Here is a 20,525-nt window from a genome sequence, read left to right on the forward strand (position 1 = left end):
AAATACAATGTATCATAAACAAACTGAAGGGAATTCATTACCATAGGTTAGATGCACTGTTTTTGCAAGCAACAGCAAAAAAAAAAAATATTGGCTAGCAAACAGGAATGAGAACCACAAGCCAGCATTTGCTGTATGTGATTTAAATAGGTCTGAAGACTAGAAAAAATGTGTATGCAAATTCCACACAAGCAAATTAGAAGAAATTCAGAGAACTCAATTCAGAGAAGGAAGCTAATAGCAGAACATCTGCTGCCGCTCCCAATATTCACATTAGATGGCTGGGTACATTTCTGGGAACTCAGACCTCAACAGAAAGCACAGAAAAGTTCTGTTGCTATGCAGAAAAACATTGCTTAGAAATTAGAGAAATAGATAGGAAGCTGCCCAAGTTCAGCACGGCTACTCCTCACTTAAGTGCAGCTGAACTGCGATAGGGACACATTTGCTCATACAGAGACTCCATAACTGTCCACCTTGTAGCTACATTTCTTCCTAAAACCACCACAAAATGAGTACATTAAGCTGCACAAGTATATACAAAGATAATACTGTGATTTTAATTAAATTACCAGTCCATATGTATGGCCTTTGCAACTCCTCAGTCATACAGCTAAATCATGCTGAGCTAAATTCACAGGAGACAGACACCCTATTGAGCAGATGATGATATATCATCAGGATTTCTGTTCTCTCCCTTCAACCCTTATCCCCCTGTTTATCATTCTAATTTTCCACCTCGTCCTCCCAAGATCTTCTTTCCTTGTTTCATTAAAAATTACAACATGCTTCTAATGAGCAGCAGCCACAAACCCCATCAGTATCTCGATGTCCTTATCCTTCAGCTGAGGTCAACTTTATCTTGTTTACAAACAAATAAAGCTAGTTTAGCTTTATCTACAACACAGCATGTCAAGGCTTAGGAACTTTTGCTGGGAAAGAAAGAACAAGGAGCAGAATAAGATTCTAAGGCACAGAAATAAGCCTGCTGAATTGTAAGAATTTATCCAGGCTGATCTTTAAATGTTATCATTTGAGCCATTCTACTCAGCCCACTCCATGTAAACATAATGAAGGAAGACCTCCCTGCATTTTCTGCTTCCTATATGGGGCAGTTATGAGAGAATAAAGTGTCTTAATTGTAAAAGGGGCACCTGCGTATACAGCTGCTGAGATGATGTAGCCATATGGAATTAATTAAATTCCACAGCACTCTGCAAGGCCTGCAGGGATGCCCAGGCAGTTCCCCTCATATGATGGGAGCAAGATATGGCTCCCAGAAGTTGCTGGCATCTGTATTTCCTCTGGACTGGAACTGGACATCTCAAACCTCTGCAAATATGGGTTGTCCATTCATACAGGCACAAATACAGACCTTTTTTTTCCTGCCTTTCTTCTTCCTGACTCACAAATATGAGCAAATCCGGAATGTTTCAACGGCGAACAAAAAACAGGGAATCAGAGTAGAACTGTTAATCTTGGAAGAAACTTTCACCTCCCACAGTACTTTCTTTTTTTTCCCAGCTCTGTAATATATGAAACATCTTACTCAGTAACTATATTTTTAAACCATTATTGCCATAAATTTTAGCCCACTTAAAAAGTTCTGATAGAAAGTCTTTTCAGGAAGCTTTCAGCAAAATATAGAATTTCCTCTACAGGAAGCATGCAGTAAAACATGAATTTGTAAACAGTTACAAACCAAACAAACGGGACAGATTTCCAGTACTGAAAGTACTGGAAACGAATAAAACTACTAAAACCAGAAGCAAGAGGGACACCTACAGTTAGTCTGGGTAACTGCCCCAGCAGGGTCGTCCACTTTGCAGTTTTGTTTCGGTCACTGGTGATATTTAATCACAACAAACGTCCGCGGTGCCTCTGGCTGTAATTAACAACAGGCTTGAAAGGGCAGGGTTGAGGCGACCAAGGAAAGCCGCTGGTTTCTTGCACTGAGCGCGTTCGTATTGACTCGGCACTCGGTGCCGTCCCCCTCGCTCCCGGCCGTGCCCGCCGGCTCCGGGAACCATGGAATGGGACAGGTTGGAAGGGAACACACTGGATCATCTGGTCCAACCTCCCTGCTCAAGCAGGGTCATCCTAAGGCACGTTGTACAGGATTAAGAGCCCAGACGGGTCTTAATAGCGCCGGTGGAGAGAACCCGCCGCTGTCCGCGGTGCTGAACCGCGCCGGGGCCGCTCCTGCTCGCCCAGCCCGGCTCCACCGCCCCGCACACCTTCCAGCTCCGCGGCTCTTTACAGCAAGGTTACAATCAAACATCAAGTTTCGTAATCAACCGTACATTGTGGCTATGCAACATACTCCCCAAAATCTAAACTACAGCAAACTCTTTTGCCTGTTTCAGGTTCATCTTTACCGCCACCGTGCTATAAAACTTTGCGCTTTTGCAGAAGAGAAAGGCAGATCTGGATCATATATGAAGTGATTATATTCTGTAAATGCCAAAAACATTGCAGACTGCTTAATTCACATTGTACACTTTACTATATTTAGAGTTACTATATTAATTTAGAAGAGAAAAAGAAACATGGACGCCGCGTGCATTGTCCTAGAAGTTGATTATTAATGTTGTTATTTCTAATACAGAATGATATATGGCCCAGACAGTTATTACCAAACTCTCACAGTTAATATCTAATACTCTGTACACGCTGCCTATCAGATTATTTTTTGATATTGGGTTATTTTCTAAGAGATTTGCTTTTCTCTTCTAGCCGTAGGGCGTTGGTTCTTACAGTAATCTGATCATTTCACGTACCACATGCAGAGAACACACTTTTTCATTATTAAAGAAAACTAAATTACACTATCATAAGCCTTTAGCTAAAATATTTGCAAAAGAATAGAGACATTAAGATGGTTTTGTATTAAAAATGTTTTCAAGTTATTAACACCATAACAAGATTGCCTTCAGTTACGGTTAGGCACAGTACACTGACGAAAGGCAATTAGGAAAGAACTGGAATTAGTAGGTGTTTTCTCTAAAGCAAGGCTTATACCTGACAAAAAGCTTGTGTACAAAATTAACTAAATATGTGGCACAGATGCTTAAAAGGCCATAAAATCAACCTGTTTGACATTTGAAATACATATTCAATCAGGACAAATTTGCCAGTTCAGCAGCATATTCAGTATATTTGCAGTCCCAATCAGTAGGAATTAACAGTAACACCTGCCTTATCCTTCTTAAATAACATTTTTTTAGAGTTACCAGAGAAATTCCATGAAGTCAAAGAACAACCACATTCTTAATATGAAGAAATATTAAACTCTAATTTCTTTATACAGTTTATAATCTCTACAGAGGATTAGTTGCCAGGAAATACCTTCTAATTTTTTCCTGTTAAAAAATATTGCCCAAATACATCTTACCTGAATAAGACTTTCTTATTCCCAAAGCCATGCTGCCTTACAAGCTGCTCCTACCCAGGCAATTGCAGTCTACATTTGAAGCAGACACACAGGGAGTAGATCAGAGAAAGTTTAAGGCATATTTAAAGTATTCTCTAAGGTACTGGCCAGAAACATCAAACCCATACTTGCGGTATAGAGAGATCATTAATGGGCATTAGTGACAGACCATTATGACTTTCAGAGATCATTAAAGATTCATAATGTAGCTGCATTGTTCTGGCAACATCTAACCATTTCTTGGACATAAATGTACATTTCTCCTACATGATTTACTTAAACTTATTATTTTTGAGTGTCAAATTTTATTTTCTGCCTCCTAGAATTACAAAGAATGGTTGTAACAGGATCCTGTAGTGCATTACGCCAGCCATAGGAACCTGGTGCTTGGTTTATTTGATGGCCTTTATTGTAAGGCATTTTGCAATAGGAACAGCTCAACAACATCACGAGGTAGAATATGTATTATACTTTCTTTCTACTTTAAATAAGCTGCATTATCAATGTATCACAAATGTTGCAGGTACAAAAAAGCACTTAAAAGAATTAAATCTGCTAAGAATTCTAAAGTAATTACATTTTGAAATTGTTAAGCTTTACCTCTGCCTTTCAGAAAAGTTCATAATTTGATATTTGGATATAGTGAAAAATATTGCAGATATTCTAGTTTGGGTCAACCAAGTCAGCTACTCCTAATGCAGTTTTGACAAGCAAAGAAAACTCTGAGGTTTGGTTTTAAAGATGTACAGTACTACAAACACTGTGGTCCAAAACGTGACCACAGTTATACTTCAATTGTGTTAATCAAGGGCTGGATTCAAATTTTCTCTTGCTGAACCTGACTGAGACCTTATTTAACTTATCTTTCCTCAGCAAAGCAAGTTAAGCCTGCGCTCACATATTACGTAAATAATGCAATTTAGAAGCAGAGTCAGATTTCAAAGTCAAATACTGTCTTAAGTATGATTTTCTCATTGTGGAATCATACAAGTAGTAGAGAAGAGCTATTTAAAAAAGCTCTGACTCTTCACCAGGGGTTACCACTCCCTCCAAGACATGTTTACAAGTCACATGTGCATGAGCTTGGTTTATTTTGTGGTGGAATTTGCTCATCCGCAATGAGCAAATACCAGTTTGTCCGCTGGGAGGAAAATCACCAAACTGTAGCTCAGGAGCAGTACCTTCTCAATTCCTCTAACTCAATCACTTGCAAATGCATGAGATTTGCTAAGGATCAGACCCTTAAAGTCACAGACAATCAAACACCTTCCAGATGCTGGGCTTCATCTATTAAAATGAGGTTTGGCAACTGAAGTCTCCAAAGCATTTTAACATATCTTAGCATTTATGTTGTGGTGAATCTAGACCTGAAAGGTGAAGCTCACCAATTTACTACTAATAAACAATTTTCCAAAAATAATAGTTCAGTGCCTACTAATACACATTACTGGTTATGTATTTGGAGTTCACAACAACAACTATGCAGAAACATATCACACTATGAATTTCACAATTTTCGAGTAGTCGCTGTTTGTTATGCCATGATTGCTTATAATCAAGCTGTGAATATTGGTTATATCCAAATACACTGTACAATTAAAAACAGCCTTAATTATTGTTGCCAGAAATGAATGGTACCACACCAGGAAAACTGCAATGGGCCAAAAAAATGAAGTTGATTCTTAGATCTCTCCACTGGGAAATGGCACCGTTTTCAGGAAAAGAAGTCAAAAAGCCATGTGGAAGAACGTCCGCAAGTCCATTTCTAATTGCCTGCTAAGTCCTATTGATTTCAGACAACTGACCTTGAGATGATAGGTTTTATGTCACCCATGTCAATTAGTGACAGGCAGTGAAAAGCCCAAAGTGGCTTCTGTCTTGCAATATAAACAAGGTTAATCTGCTTGTAAATGTAGTTCTTTTCTCACAAGCAACAGTGGATTCCCAAAGCCTACATCAATTTGTAAAAAAAAAACTTCCTAAAGTTTACGTGGATCTTATTATAATGTCATTATTCTGTACTCTCCAGCTACCTCAAGAATGGTTTAAGCAGTTCAGAATCATTCTTAAGGTTTTACTATAAAATTGGAGTTGTATATTGACAAAATCAACCTTGTTCAGCTAACCTTTATCACCATCTAGTTATTCATTGCATATTAGCTCAGTTTGTTGTTTTTACTAAGAAATGGAAAATACAGCTCATGTCTAATCTCCACTTGGCTCTGATCCCTTTATGCCTATTATGTGCCCTCAACACCTGACTGGAACCACTTGGTACGAAGGAACACGGCTCCTCCGAGATCCCTGCATTTAGACCAGCTAAGACCTTACCTCTGCTAGAGTATCAGTTACCTCTGTGGGGTGTCTGTTTAAAAAACTTTATAGTGCAGCAAAAGGACTACGAGTAGAGTTTGCAATAAAACAGCCATTTTTGATTCTTCCCCTTATGTATCAATACAAATCAAGCTGCTGTTTGCCACTGGAGGACTCACTGGAGAACTGGAGGTTGCCACATTATAAAAACTGCAGATGACTGATGTGTTGTGCTGGTTTTGGCTGGGTTAATTTTCTTCATGGTAGCTGGTGTGGGGTTGTGTTTTGGATTTGTGCTGGAAATGGTGTGGATAACGCAGGGATGTTTTTGTTATCACCGAGCAGAGCTTACACAGAGTTAAGGCCTTTTCTGCTTCCTCACCCCACCCCACCAGTGAGTGGGCTGGGGGTGCAGAACTGGGAGGGGACATAGCCAGGACAGCTGACCCAAACCGACCCAATGGATATTCCAGATCATATGGCTCAGCATACAAACATGGGGGGAGAAGAAGGAAGGGGTGGACATTTGAAGAGATGGCATTTGTCTTCCCAAGTAACCACTACATGTGATGGAGTCCCAGCCAAAACCAGCACATGAGTGGACAACCAGGATGAAGAGAAAAAATCCCCCCAGTTTGGAAAGGGCATTTACATTTCTAACCATCTAAAGAAAAAAGCTCAAATTAGCCCTCAAAAAAGAGTCCCTTTAAGGCACGATTTGATCGGTTTATCCACTGTATTATGTGCCACACCTATTCTCTTTACAAGTGACCAGAACAGACAATTTGGCAGGTTCCAGTAGGATCTGTGGCCTCATGTTACCTTACTGGCTGGTTTGGGAATAGTGCAGCAAGGACAGTATCAAGAACTCTCCTCCCAGAAAACAAAGCCACACTACCAGCACAGTCCTTTACCTTCTGTGCATGTTCTCCACAACAGACAAACTTTCTCTCTTTTGCATCTAAGCAATAATGCAGGCTGAAGTAAGGGCTCAAGCACTGCCAAAGAAGCTAGCATAGGCATTCCTACTTTATAGAACCCTACTTTGCAGTTTTGAACTTACCTTGTCCAGAAAAAAAACAACAATCAGGCTTGACCTTATTCCCTGGAATCCAGCAAACAAAATCCCCATCTAGCTTGTCTGGCAGGATGAGGCCAATCACTCAGGCTCCACTTCTGCTGCTGCTGTTATGACCAAAGAATCTCAAATGCAAAATATGGCTGAGCAAGCACAGCATTGCTGTCTCAGCAGTTCTGGAGCGACATCATGCAACATTGAACAGCAGCTACAACAGAAACTTGCCAGGGAAATACAGATGATGACTATAAGAAGGCTCCTGCCTCCTTGTAGACGGGGGTGATAAGGAGAAGAGAGTACTCTGAACTCCTGCCCAGCCAGAACAATATCCATTTGGGGTTCTTGAGGCTGTTGCTCTGCATAGACTATTGTCTTATTAGTGATCATTATATTTTCATAGTTCCATTCAGCTGTATATATTTTACCTCCAAAGCAAAGTGACTCAATTAATCTAATTTTATAATTTTACATGTGTTTCGGATTAGTAAAAATATCATATATTTGTATGGGAATTCTTTTTTACCTCTCTTTTTGACCTGATTGCACTACCCTGTCATGCAATTCAAACTAAGGAAGAAACCCGTTAAACAGTGAAACTTTAATATTTTGATTCAGGGAATGCTTCAGTTTCTACTTTCCAACGGGAAGCTGTGCAAATTCAGCACAGCAGTTTCGTTCCTTGGCTTCATCTGCCACCTGGTGGTACAATCCCAGGGAGCAAAAAGCAGCATTTTTATCAAAGGACACAGCATGTTCCAACATGCACTAGGAGTTAAGTGCTGATTGTAAGGGTGCAAGAAACAATGAGCAGACCTGCAGTTGCAAACATCTGTGCAGTTCAAGTCTACACACAATGTATCATGTTTTAAAAGTGTCCTGCAACTAAACCGATGTTTTAACAGAAAGGGCAAGCTTTAAATTCAGATTTTTCAGCTTATGAAACTAAGCACCTGCAAACTCGCAAGCGTCAGAAATTGTCCCAACAATTTATAAAATTTTTGACAAGTTCTCGAGCCCAACAGAAGCTCAAATTCAAAATCAGGACTTGCAGTCAGACACAGGATTGAAAACAGAAGAGTGTGAGAGATGCTTTGATACCTGCCTGCAAATAGCTGGAAATGTCCTACTGTTATGCCATAAGAATAAAGCAGGAAAGACAGAATCAGAACAAGCTTAAACTTCTGAAACTATTGCACTCTTTGGAATATGATGTTTATTTTATATTCTATTCAGAACATTTTAGCAAAGTTGCAAAACAAAGTATGCCAAAAGTAACTTCTATTTTCTCATTCTGAAGTCAGCAGGCCTTGTTTGTGCTGTCCCACAGGACAGGATGACACTGAAGCTGCCCTGCCAGGGCGACCTTTTATCTGTGTTGTGTCACTTTGCAGCTGTGAGTGGGAAAGTTAATATTTATTAGCAGGAACTGGCTCTTTGGTGGAAACCTAAAGGGCAAGTCTACTTGTCTGTGCAGGGATACTCAGCCTACCTTGGGTCTAGCAGCATTACTCCTATCAGCAGACAGAATGCTTTGTCAAGCATTCCCAAGACACCCAAGAAAGCACTGAAACACCCGAGGACAGGCATCTTGAATCATTTCCACCTCCGATATATGGGGGAAATGAGGCAGATCTACATTGGGCTACTGGCCCATGCCACCTTACAACTGTGCCACAGCCATGTACCAGGGAGGCCGTGGAAGACCAATAATTGCAGAGGTTTTGGCAGGATGACTCTGTAGCAGCTCAGAGTAAAGTCCCTGCTCCTTGCTTGGCTCTTACCACACCCTCAAGGAAAAACACAGAGCAAATACTGAAAAAAAAAAAAAAAAGACCTACAAGTATTCTCACCTGTGCATTTCCAGAAGCCCTGTGGAATGACATCCTTCTGATACCTGGAAAGCAAATTTCAAGGACACTGGCAAACTTCTAACTCAAACACAGTTTTTACTTAACTTGCCAAAGATGGAAAAGGAAACACAGTAAATGTCTAACCCAAGCCTACTCATGAGAGCATAATTCTACCCATATTTAGCACTCCAGGTGCCAGATCAATTCTTAAAGCTAAAAGGACTGTTTTCCCTATTTTCCATTACAGACCAAATCTAAGACCATATCCTTCACTAGTTTGCCTGTTGATGGAAAAGAGCTGGATGTTGCACCTATGTTTGTGATGGGATTTGCAAAAACACTTAAGAGAATTGGGAGCATAAAAGCCATTACATTTCCCTGACATGCATTTATTGAGCTCCCTGAAGTGCTTTTGAAAACCCCCACTGAAAATCACGTTGAGACAATGGCAAGGAAACACTGGGCAGACAACAGGGATGAGGGGATCAGCAGAGACTCCAACTCCATCCCCCTGGGATGAGGCTCCAGCAGCCCAGATGAATTGAGTCTGGAGGTGACCACCTCCCTACCTGAGCAAATCCAAAAGACCCTGGTCCAGGTCAGACTCAGGCATGGAGTATGCAAAGCCCTGTCCTGGCCAAGTGGCAGGCAGCCCAACCACAGTGGCTGCAGCGTTCAGGATCAAGCAGATGGTTTGGAAATGACAGTGCCTCCTGCCAAGTCCAACCCCTTCCGACTCCTCTGTGTCTGCATTACCCATGCCATTTGCAAACACTCTGTGCAAACACAGCTCACAAGGAAAGCTCTTCTCTCAGCAGCCTGTAAGCATTTACAGCCAAAATCAATACACACATCAGTGCTCCTAAAACTAATTTCATTTATTATAATTAAATAAATTAGCTCTAATAAAATAATGATTTCTCTATTTACCAGGGGAAAGTAATGGGTTGAAAGTAATTAAATTTGACACAATTTTGGGGCTGGGTCTAATCCCTCAGATTTTATTCTTAATTTCTCCTGATATTTTAAAACACGGCAAATTATTGTTATTTTTCTGTGATAACACACGAAAATAAACAGCTGAAAACACTGATCTAAGCCCTCAGCAGAAAAGGATGAGAAGACATCCCTAAATGTGAGTCAGATGAAGAAATGTCCTGGACTGTTATGCTTCTCATGGGGAGTTGAGCACACAGGAAAAAGTTTGTTAGTAAAAGATGCTTAGTGTGTTTATCAGAACTAGAAGGATAAACCTTTAGCAGGCAAAGCTCTAACCACTTATTTTGCAGACATCATTTTAGCCTACTTTCCTCATTAGGGAAAAAAACCCCAAGATTCAAGCACTCAAAAAAATCTCAGTAAAGCATTTGCCACTAGAGGAGGCTATTCCATAATTTTTTTTTCCAGTGACACAGCTGCACCAGGGAAATTTCAGTGGAGTTTCTGCAAAATCACCAGTACTGTTTTCTAGCTAGTCCTATTATGAACTCCTGTAAAATCAGCAAATTTCTCAATAGCTGTATTTGTACTTACTCTTGAGCCAAAAATAAAAATAAATCCACAAAACCCACAGAGTTCATAACCTAGGTAATTTCTGTCCATTTTAATATGATGGTGCTTTAGAAGCTCTACAGGCAGTGAAAGGGAAGATATTGGTGAACAGATCAGGGGTTTTCATGGACTCTGGTGATCTGTAAATATAACAATCCCTGGCAGAGAAACTTCATCTCGATGAATTATCAACGAGGCCCTATCATCAGCAAGTGCATCAGTTTTCTTCACTATTTCCTATTGTTTTTTTAAAAAGTCTTTTGAGCACCTGAACTTCATCCTCAGACCATCAGACTCTGAGGGAATGAATCCTAAATTTTGCTACCTGCACAACTGTGTAGTCTTGCCTTTTGCTCCAGATATGAATAGAAACAAATTTAAAAACATCCCAACTTTCTACGAAACAGATTTGCCCTTTCCAGTCTGGTCTAGGTATAAACAGATATTAAGGGAAATGGGCCATGTAATTCTATTGGACAAATATTGAGCTCATAAAACATCTCTGGCTGATGGTCCCAGAAATAGATGCCCTTTCTCCATCCACAGAACAAGCATATCCCAGAGGAGATCAGGACAGCGATGGCAGAAAGGTTTGTCCAACAACCCCATTTTTTGATGTATCTATCATAGGCTGCTGTATCCTGTGGTACAATCTTTAGAGATTCCTTCTTGTCTGCTCTTTAAGTTGAGCAATAGAGGCTTGAGGGACTTGTTTTCTTAGGCCACAATGCCCTATATTCAGGCAAAGCTCATGGTCAGAGAGAGTGACAACTGAAAGTTTCATTCATGCTTCCAGAAGCCACTGGCTACTCAGTGGAACCTTCTGTGCTGTTCCTCTGGCTTCCAACTTATAAACTCCAAATCTCACTCTGCATCATTAAACATTCCCACTTCCATCTCCTGTGCAAATAAGCTCCTGAAAAAAAAAGTAATTTAATTTAATTACATTTTTTTAATTAAGGAACTGTGTAGCTAAATTCACAGATTATAGTGGTGAGAGCTCTAACTCCACATCTCAGCATTAGAGGGAGTCCTACTCCCATTTAATTCTCTTTGCAAGGCCAAGGAGAAAAGTTGGAATCATGGTTTTAGTGAACAGCATCCCAGCATTCAGTCAGCAGCACTAGAAAAAGGAAGAAAAAAACCCAAGAACATATTTCACGCTCTGCAGTGGACCCACAGCACACAGCAGCATAAAAATCTGGTCCCTCTTCTCATATCAAGCATTAGCATTCCTGCTCTAAGTAACCCTCCTCTGAGCTGCAGCACTTGAAAGAAGATTCACGTAGATGCTCAGGTTCAGTGACCTTGGAGATCCAAAAGCTTTTACATCAATGGGCTTGGAGAAATCCATCAGACCTGGGCAGAAGATAAGAGTCATCCATGTGTGCTTCTTGGATATTATGGTAATGGTTGACACATACAGACACCCACAGATAAATGGGCAGATGACTCCGATGACATCATGTTCTTCAGTGCTACAGTAACAGGGGCAAGACAGTAGACAGGCAGCCAGGAGACAAATCCAGTCACACCCAATCTGTGCACTGTGCCTTGAGACATGTCACCTTGTTCAATATAGTGGTGCACCTGGACAGCTGCTGAAGGTGTGAACAGATTTAACCAAGGGGTGTCTTTGGTCAGCAGCACGTAAATTTATCAGGCTCGTTACTTTGTTGTCAGTTTTAACACTTTCACAGAGAAGAGGATTTATCCCTTTACCCCGTTATTATTAACACCCAGAAAGGTGTTAATTCATATGACATTTTGAAATTTTCTCTGTACCTAGAAGCAAGCAGTGGATGGGGTAAATGTTAACTGACTATTGATGGCAGGTAAGTACTATCAGATATGCCCACTGGATTACTAAAGTAGTTTTTCTACAGCTTCTTATGCTGTCTTTTATGTCAATCACCTTTCTTGGAATAAAAGGTCCATCCCCTCCAGATGGTGTCTAATAGAGTAGGGTATTCAAGCATTTTTTGGAGCCAGACTCTGGTTTTCAGTTTGCCCACAGTGGTAATTCCTTCCCTGTATGTTCTGATTTGACATGGTTTGGACACGACCCCTCTGGTGTGGCCATCAGGGTTTAATTTTTGGGAGAAACATTCAAACAGAACAATGCTGCTGATCTGCCTCTTCACACAACTCTAGACCTAGCCCAGGAGGAAACCACCTCCACTGGAGTTCACCCTCATGACCCTTCAAGTGACCCTGACTAGTGCCACCACAGGTACCAAATGGCTTCCTGCTGCATAAAATATGAAGCCTCTCCTCCATCGACTAGTATTCTATGAAAGAGTTAAGGGATATATCTGATTCCAAAGAATTCTTCCTGTTTTGAGCACTGGATGTCTTTGAAGTGGGTGGAAGCTGACTCTCCACTGCCAAGTAGCTTGAGCCAGGCTAAACACCTGAGAGGAAATGGAAATAGCTGAGAGGAAATGGAGAAAGAGGCCCCATATTCGGCCCTTGTTCAGCACTCAACCTCTCGTGTTCCAGACAGCGCTGTCATATGGAATTTACCCAGGAATTTGCTGCCTTCCAAGGTCTGAGAGTTTATTCTATTAACTCAAATTTTAACTTTGCTATATAGAGGGCAGGGGATGGTGTCTGTTCTCTCAATGCTGATGACATACCACTCAGATTGATCGGGGTATGCACTTTCTGCTGTTTTTAGGCTCTTGCAAACTCAAAGATGGGATAAACAACACTACCCACACTGGATAAAATAAAGTAACACTGAACAGAACAGGTCATATGAGGAAATTGTGTGGGCTGCTCATTTTTATAATCTATTTCCTTAATTTAAAATACACAACAGCATATTCTGTGCATCAGTGCATCTGTCACTCACGAAGGTGACGACTTGAACATACGACTGGTGTACAGTAATAATAACTTCTTTTTTTGAAATCCAGCTGAAGGAGTCAATGAGGAATTTGATTACCTACTTAAAAGTGTGGCTAAATGCCACAGGAGATGGGCTATTTTACCCCGCTGTGAGGAAAGAATCCAGGCATTGATGATACTGTCTAGTTCTTTTTTACCCAGGAATATCTATATATATTTGACTAAATACATAGCACTGACAAGTTTTCCCAACTCCTTTCAACTTTAAGTCAGAGAACTGATGAGAATGAAGATGAAAGATAGATTACTATTTAGCTCTTGTTATGTCAAGCTTAACAGTCTTCTAATAAATGAATGTTGAGAAAATACATATTACTAACTTTTTAAGCAGCAGGCTGTGCCTACAAGAAAGTCAGGAACTTTCGTTTAAGTCAACAGAGGAAGAAATACTCTGGAATAGAGGAGGAAGAGCCAGTTCACTCTGGACTACCCAGGGTGGCCAGATGAGGCAGTGTGAGCTGCACAGATCCCCAATGCCACACACTGCAGGGACTGGGGCACCCATGGCCCTCTGCACTCCAGCAGCTGTGGGGTGACTCTGCAGCACTGCACCAGGATGATCTCTATACCAATGCTGCCCCAAGAAGACAAAATATCTATTTTCCTACCCCTGCTGCTGCTAAGATGGTATTTTAAGAACCAGGCTACACTTATTCAATATAATTTGGGAGACGAGATTAAAACCACATTCTTTTTTGTGCTCCACTCCATGTTTTGCTGGGCTTTTCCAATCAATCTATGAAGCATCCAGTGTTTGTTTTTATCTCTGGCTGCAATTAAACCTACAGGAAACATGTGATAAATGTAACCTTCCCACAGGGATTATTACTCTGCAAGCCACTGACTAACCAGCAGATAAAACACCTAAATGACATCAGCATCAATTTTTCACAGAGCAAGACTAAGATGAACGTCTCACAATAATAATGTTAATTACACTGGGTGGATAAAATGAGAAGAAAAACGCCCAGAGAATTCAATGAGGGATGCTAAGATTTGTAATGCTTAAATAACCAAATGCAATTAAAAGAGTCACTCTTTAGTCATCAGCACTTTTGCAGCTCCACTGTAGGACATAAACACTGGAGCCAGTGCATGGTGACAAGGGAATAGATTTCTGCTTTGCTCTACAGCTGACAAGTCTTTATCTGTGGGATGTTTGACATTTAATTTTTTTTTTTAAATAAACTTGGCAAAACTGGACAATTAGATGACTGTAATAATTAGTAGCTATTTCCTAAAGCAATCGTTTATCCCATCAGATCTTTTATGGTTTTTAGATGCGACCAAGAGGATTTTAATGTCAAAAGGCATTAGACAAGAACATACCTGAATATCCAACATCTGTTTGACTGAATGCCACTGAGCTGGGTTCAGCATGGATGCCTTTCCCTGGGGAACTGTTAACAGCGGTTCTTAGGATCACGGGGCCTCAGAGCAGATCTGCTTAGTCTCAACTATATCAGAGCCATAAAACCTAAGCAGAGAAACAGCCTAGAAGACTGACCCATTTTGAGTCTGTGGCAAGCTCACCTGAAGTCTGTCAAAGCCAGGAAAACTCAGAAACACCCAACTGCTCCATGGATTGGAGTCACCCCCAGCACAGTTTATAGAGGTGCCTGTCCATGACAACTCACCTTGAACTGTCTACTAAACAGATCTGTAAATGTAGCCCTTCTTCTTAATCATTTCATATCTACCATTAGCAAAATAACTGTGTCATTTTGGCTGGACCTTAAAGGCACGTCCTCCACAGATAAAATTCTCTTAACCTCTTGGTCTGTATATCTCAAGTTTTACAGGGATCTTGTCAATTATAGTTATTACTTAGGGCAAATTAAGCATTGGTTCCTTGGATAAACATGCCCTGCTGACCAGTAATTTTGAAACTGCTACAGAAAGCCACAAAACTATTCCACAAGCCAAGGGCACATGGGAATATTGAATATTCCTTTATTACAAAAATGCAATTGGTTGTCATTCACCAGAGCAAGTGCATTGGGAAATGACCATTTCCCACTCACCAGCACCTTAAATAAGGCCTTGTTACTACAATGCAACATGTAGTTCATTTCATCTATGTGAGCTGCTTGTTGAAATACGCACATGTTCTTTAATTACCAGAATACTTCCATTATTTTTACAGCTAACTTTGAAATTGGTGCTAATCAAAATCAATTCCAGCACACAGCTCACACAGTTACTTCTTAGGAAAATATCCTGACTTTATTACTGTTTTCAACCAAAAAACAAACAAGGTCACTATAATTTTCTGGGCATTAGGCTGGTTACCATGCATCAGTATACCCACAATTCATTTACTAGATCAAATTGCTGAATGCTAAACAAGCAGGATTTCTCAAGTTTTCTGGGTCTATATGTTCACAAACTAAAAACAAAATGAAAAAACAAACCAACAAAAACCAAACCAACCAACCAAACAAAAAAGGTCAACACCTTATTTAGGTTTCTACAATCAGAAGTTAACCTGGTTACGCAGTGACTATAAAAATTAGCCCCTTATCTTTATGAAGCTCAGTTAAAAACCTCACAGATGCAAAATATGAAGCTGAAACCTGTTGTTAGACTTACAAAATTACCTACAAGTGCTCTCAGCAAGATGAGAGTACAAATCAATGATGGCTATGATGAGAGGCACATTATGGCTGACCCTGACTGCTGACCCTGACTGAATATAAAAAATGTGAAGAGTGTGAAATACCTTCCTTTTCCTTCTATTCTGTTTCCACACAATGCCATGCACAACTGGACCCATTCAGCTTTCCCAACTAATTCATTTTTTCAGCCTGACATGAAACAGAAAATTTACTTTCTCCTTTAAATGAAAAGTTGTTTTAATCTGGCTTCAATGTTTTTCACACAATCTGCAGCACTTCAGAACAATATCTGAATTTGAATTTAAAAGCCCAAATATCTTGCTTTAACACTGAAGCTATTTACTGAACATCCTTCATTCATCTCCAAACTGCAGTTCATCGTGAAAAATTATTTGTACCATTTTCTTCTTACTGTTATGGCTGATCACTCAGGAAGTTGCTTTTCCTCATGAAAATTTTAGGCGCCTTAATAAAGTTAAAGTTATGAGAGTAATTTGCAAGGACCCCCATGTTATTAACCAAAGGAGACCATGGAGGGAAGAAAATCAAGTTCCTTCTCCATGGAGGGAAGAAAATCAAGTTCACTTGTGCTCTGGTTTGGCCAAGGGGATCCAGACAAGCAGGGGCAAAGCCAGTAATAAAATCCCAGTATCCAGGGGTGCAGTTAACACACTCCTGACTATATGACATGCTTTCCCTACTGCACTGCTGCTTTTCCAAAAGCTGACACTATCAGCCTGCTGCTTCTCCTGAAGAGCCACGAGGAAGGGCCTGTGACAAATCCAAACACCCACCTTTTTTCAAGCTGATAAAGCCACTCTCCATAGTGGTAATGCCTACCACAGACAGAACAAGTCACCTCCAGCTTGGTACACTCAAAAGAAAAATAAATGCTCTCAGCTACCAAACAGAGACTGTTAAACAATGTGATCTGTGTGGCCCAAGAGATGAGTTACAGGAGAGAATTCAGTGCTCATTCTTCACCATTTCCAGTGTTGTCTGCTCATTTCACTAAACAAGTCATAGCATGGAAGGGAAGCAGTGGAAGTTCTGCAAAACAAATACTCCTACAGCTGTCACCAGCTTCTAGGCATCCAGATAAAGAAGTAATTAGTTTTCAAATTGCACATTAATACTTGGAAGGGATGAAAATATCATCTTCATCATCAAATACTGTAATATTTGTAACATGGTAACAATCTAGAAGCCACAAACAAGTTCGTAAACTGAATCTGCAAAGGGATGGAGACAAAGATTCTGCTTTGAGCAGATAATTAGCATTCAAATTGACAAATTATTGTTTCTGCCATCAATAACCTGCCTTAAATTGTGGATGGAGACACAAATAACTAGAGACAAAGCTCTGGATCTTTTTGCACTGCTCTGGTTTTGCATGCTGCAGTCTAAAAATTAATGAATTCACTCCAGTGGAAGAAATACATATCTACTCTCAGTTGAAGGGGGAAGGATATTGTAGTTTCATCCAGCCTTTCCCTGTATCTTGCCTCTCCTAAGTCTTTTTGAAGAACACAGAGTGGCAAAGGTGTGGTATGCCAGGTCACAAGACATTTCAAAACATGGACAGACAAAAGAATCTGATGAAAAAAATCCACTCTTTTTCTTTTTGCAAATTAAAGTATCTGTTAATTTAATTTTGGGTGAAATTCAGCTCTTTGTAAAGGTTAATATTTTATTTTCCATTTTCAGAACGTGGAAATGGTGTTCAGTGGATATACCTAAATGAAAGGTTTCAATTTACAGATATTTTCCCCCCAAGATTTCTTTTCAAATTAATATTTTACCAAAAAGTCACTAAGTATTTTAATTTCCTCAAGCCTTTTGCCTAGGTCCCAAAGATGATACAGTAAAAAGAAATTAGCAGTTTTGCTACCCTTAATATATGTCCATAGTAAGTGATGGGGCTGAGCTAAGACTAAGTGTCAGCTACCTGTGGGTAAGAAAAGCTTGTAGATACAATGGCACAGAATGATCACACTGTCATTTCCACAGGGTGGTAGCAGTGGGGACTAAGGCAAAAGCCACCTCAGACAGAATTATGTGTCTTATTTCTGTTGTTGTCAACAAGACCTACATAGCAGTGAAATTTAAGCTGTTACAAAGCTGCTGATACGTATCTGCAGCTTATAAACAACCGGCCCCTTTCAGAAATAAGGAAGGGCCAGAGTTTTTGTTAAGCAGTAAAAATCAATAAAACATGAGAAGAGACACTGAGAAAACTTATGTTCCAGCTACTATAGCAACATCTTTTTAATCAATAGGGAAAATGCAAGGAATATACAAAGCAATGGACAACACAGCTGCAATTACTGCTTCATATGAGACCATGCTTCATTTGCATTGTGACATCCAATCAGTCAGAATTAAATTTTGTGTGCTACCCTATGTCCCCAGATCTCTCCTTCAGCTAATCTGTCACATCCTTTACAGAAGTGTTACAAATAAGATTTATCAAGATGACAAATAGCGCTTTCATTCCGACTGTGCACCGCGCTCGCCGTGCTCTGTGTACAAGCAGCAGCTCAGCTGCTAAGCAACAAAAAGAAGCAGAGAAAATAAAAGCCCCCCCTTTGCCTCCCATCAGAAGTGCCCATCCTTTGGCATGTGGGAACGAGGAAGGGAGTCAATTGCACCACGGATGAAAGAATTTTCCTGCAGAGCCTCAAGGATGGGGGAAAAAGTTGTATGCATTTGCCACTGCTCTGATTAACAACAGCCTATGATTTGCTGGGTCCTACTGCAAGTTCCTATTTTCAAAAACATGTTCTGTTCTCTTCTTCTGTTTTTTTCGAAGCTGACTCACAAAATAACTGCTGCCTGGGGCAACACAATGTCTGCTGTGGCCCTCACCAACACACTGCTCTGACACTCCACACTTTGCCAATGTTCCACCTTGACACTTGTGTACTCTCGATCAGTAGAACACACAGACACAGAGCTCAGCAATCATATTTCAGAGTAATCTACTTCTGAATGATTTTTAAACTACTGTTTATTTCAGATTTCCTCATCTGCAATTCCTGCCAGAATTTACCAGGCAACACATACTAAACATTCCACTTAATATTGATATTCTGCTTAGTACTATTTTATTTTCACTAACCCAAGCAACTGAATTTAATTACCAGTCCTGCTATATATCTTTATAACAAAACAAAACCATGTTTTGCTTTTCAGCCAACAAGACTCTCAGCAGGGGAAAGGTTTGAAGACTGCCATAGTTTGATTCTGCAAGTACAAAGCCAAAACTGCCCACAGCAACAGCCTTTGACATAACAGATGTAGGTTTATAACCAAAATAACTTGATCTGCATCACAATGTCCACGATGGTCAAGTGAAAAACATGCAGCTGGGTTTAAGAACAAGTCATGGCGAGTTTTCATAAGCTGATAGATCTAAAGTTCCTCACTGCACTTGGTCTTTGTTCCTAGAAAATAAGGATCAATTAAGTAAATTTATTCCATTTCCTTTGAATTTAAATAAATTGGATGGCATCCTTGTACTTGAAATTTCCTCCACTTTGATAAAATTTATACAAGAATCTATGATGCATATTTACTATTAGTTTCTTAGTTCAGCTTTTCTTAATGCTGTATTATAAAGCAGACTTATCAGAGGTTACAGATTTAACTCCAGCAGAGCAGAATAGATGGCTCCGTCTACAAACATTGTAATGGATGGGGGAATTTAGTAAAACAACAGGTTAGAGACACATTTAAAAAACTGAATATTACCTAAAGAGCTACATGAGCTCTACGTAGCTTTTACATGACGGTTCTTAGCTGCCTCCTAACAACAGAAGTACTGATTTATTCCTTATTTCAAACACTGAACAGCACAACTGGTCTGAGCTCTTCCCTTAGCTCTGATCTGCACTGCACCTCAGCACCTCCCTGTCTTTGATGTACTTATCTTTGCAAGATTCCTTTTAACCAGTTTTGCCCCCGTTACTGTATGTGGGAGATATCTGTTATCCTACACAGCTCTCCAAACAGCCAAGCTGCCTGACTCTGATCGCTGTCTCTGAGCAGCAGCAGGGCTGCACTGCCCAAGGTGAGTGGTGATACTCAGAGCTACAAGATGAAGAGCCCTTGGAAGCCATGCAGATAGAGAAGAGCTAGTAAACAGGAGAGAAATATGAAGTTCAGAGCATAGGCCACAGCCTCTTGAAGCCAGTGATACAAGACCATAACCACATTCAAAATAATCAGGACTTTAATTTTCAAGCACAACCTTATTTACCTACACTGGATGTGTATAACATCTATCAGCTAAGTAAGAGGGAATTTTCTGCAAAGTTTATCACTATCAGGAATAACACCAAATAAAGGAATTAAGATATCAGGTAGAAATAGAGGCCCACTTACCGTAAATACTAAAAAGAAAAGTGTATGTACTCTGCAGTAGATACCTCCTCTTCTTTCCCCTGCCAACTCTATCTGATACTATGAGAGTGGTTTAAATACTAAAACATCTGAACGTGAATCCCTGCCAAAAGCTAGCTGCAATTAATCTACAACTAGATATTTTGATCACTGGCACTTCCATGGAGACACATGGATACCAGAAGCCCAAGTAAACCACATCCCAGCTATCCCTACATGAACTTCAGTTTCTAGAAGACACAGTTCAAATTCACTATTTTTAATCCTGTATGTTTACAGAAAAAAATGGAACTTCACATAAAAGTTTAGAAAACCAATGCCCAGCCACAAATTGAACAATTGTCTTGGCCAATACAGTGTCAGAG

At 40.1% G+C, this 20,525-nt stretch overlaps 1 protein-coding gene across 6 annotated transcripts in view; it reads right to left on the reverse strand.

The window, feature by feature from the left end:
- The window catches only part of FGF13 (fibroblast growth factor 13), a 248,921-nt gene that overhangs the window by 69,373 nt on the left and 159,023 nt on the right, over positions 1 to 20,525 (reverse strand). The gene's annotated exons all lie outside the window — the stretch shown is intronic.

This window comes from Lepidothrix coronata, unplaced genomic scaffold, assembly GCF_001604755.1.
Source record: "Lepidothrix coronata isolate B3197 unplaced genomic scaffold, Lepidothrix_coronata-1.0 Scaffold2, whole genome shotgun sequence".
Lineage (NCBI taxonomy): Eukaryota > Metazoa > Chordata > Aves > Passeriformes > Pipridae > Lepidothrix > Lepidothrix coronata.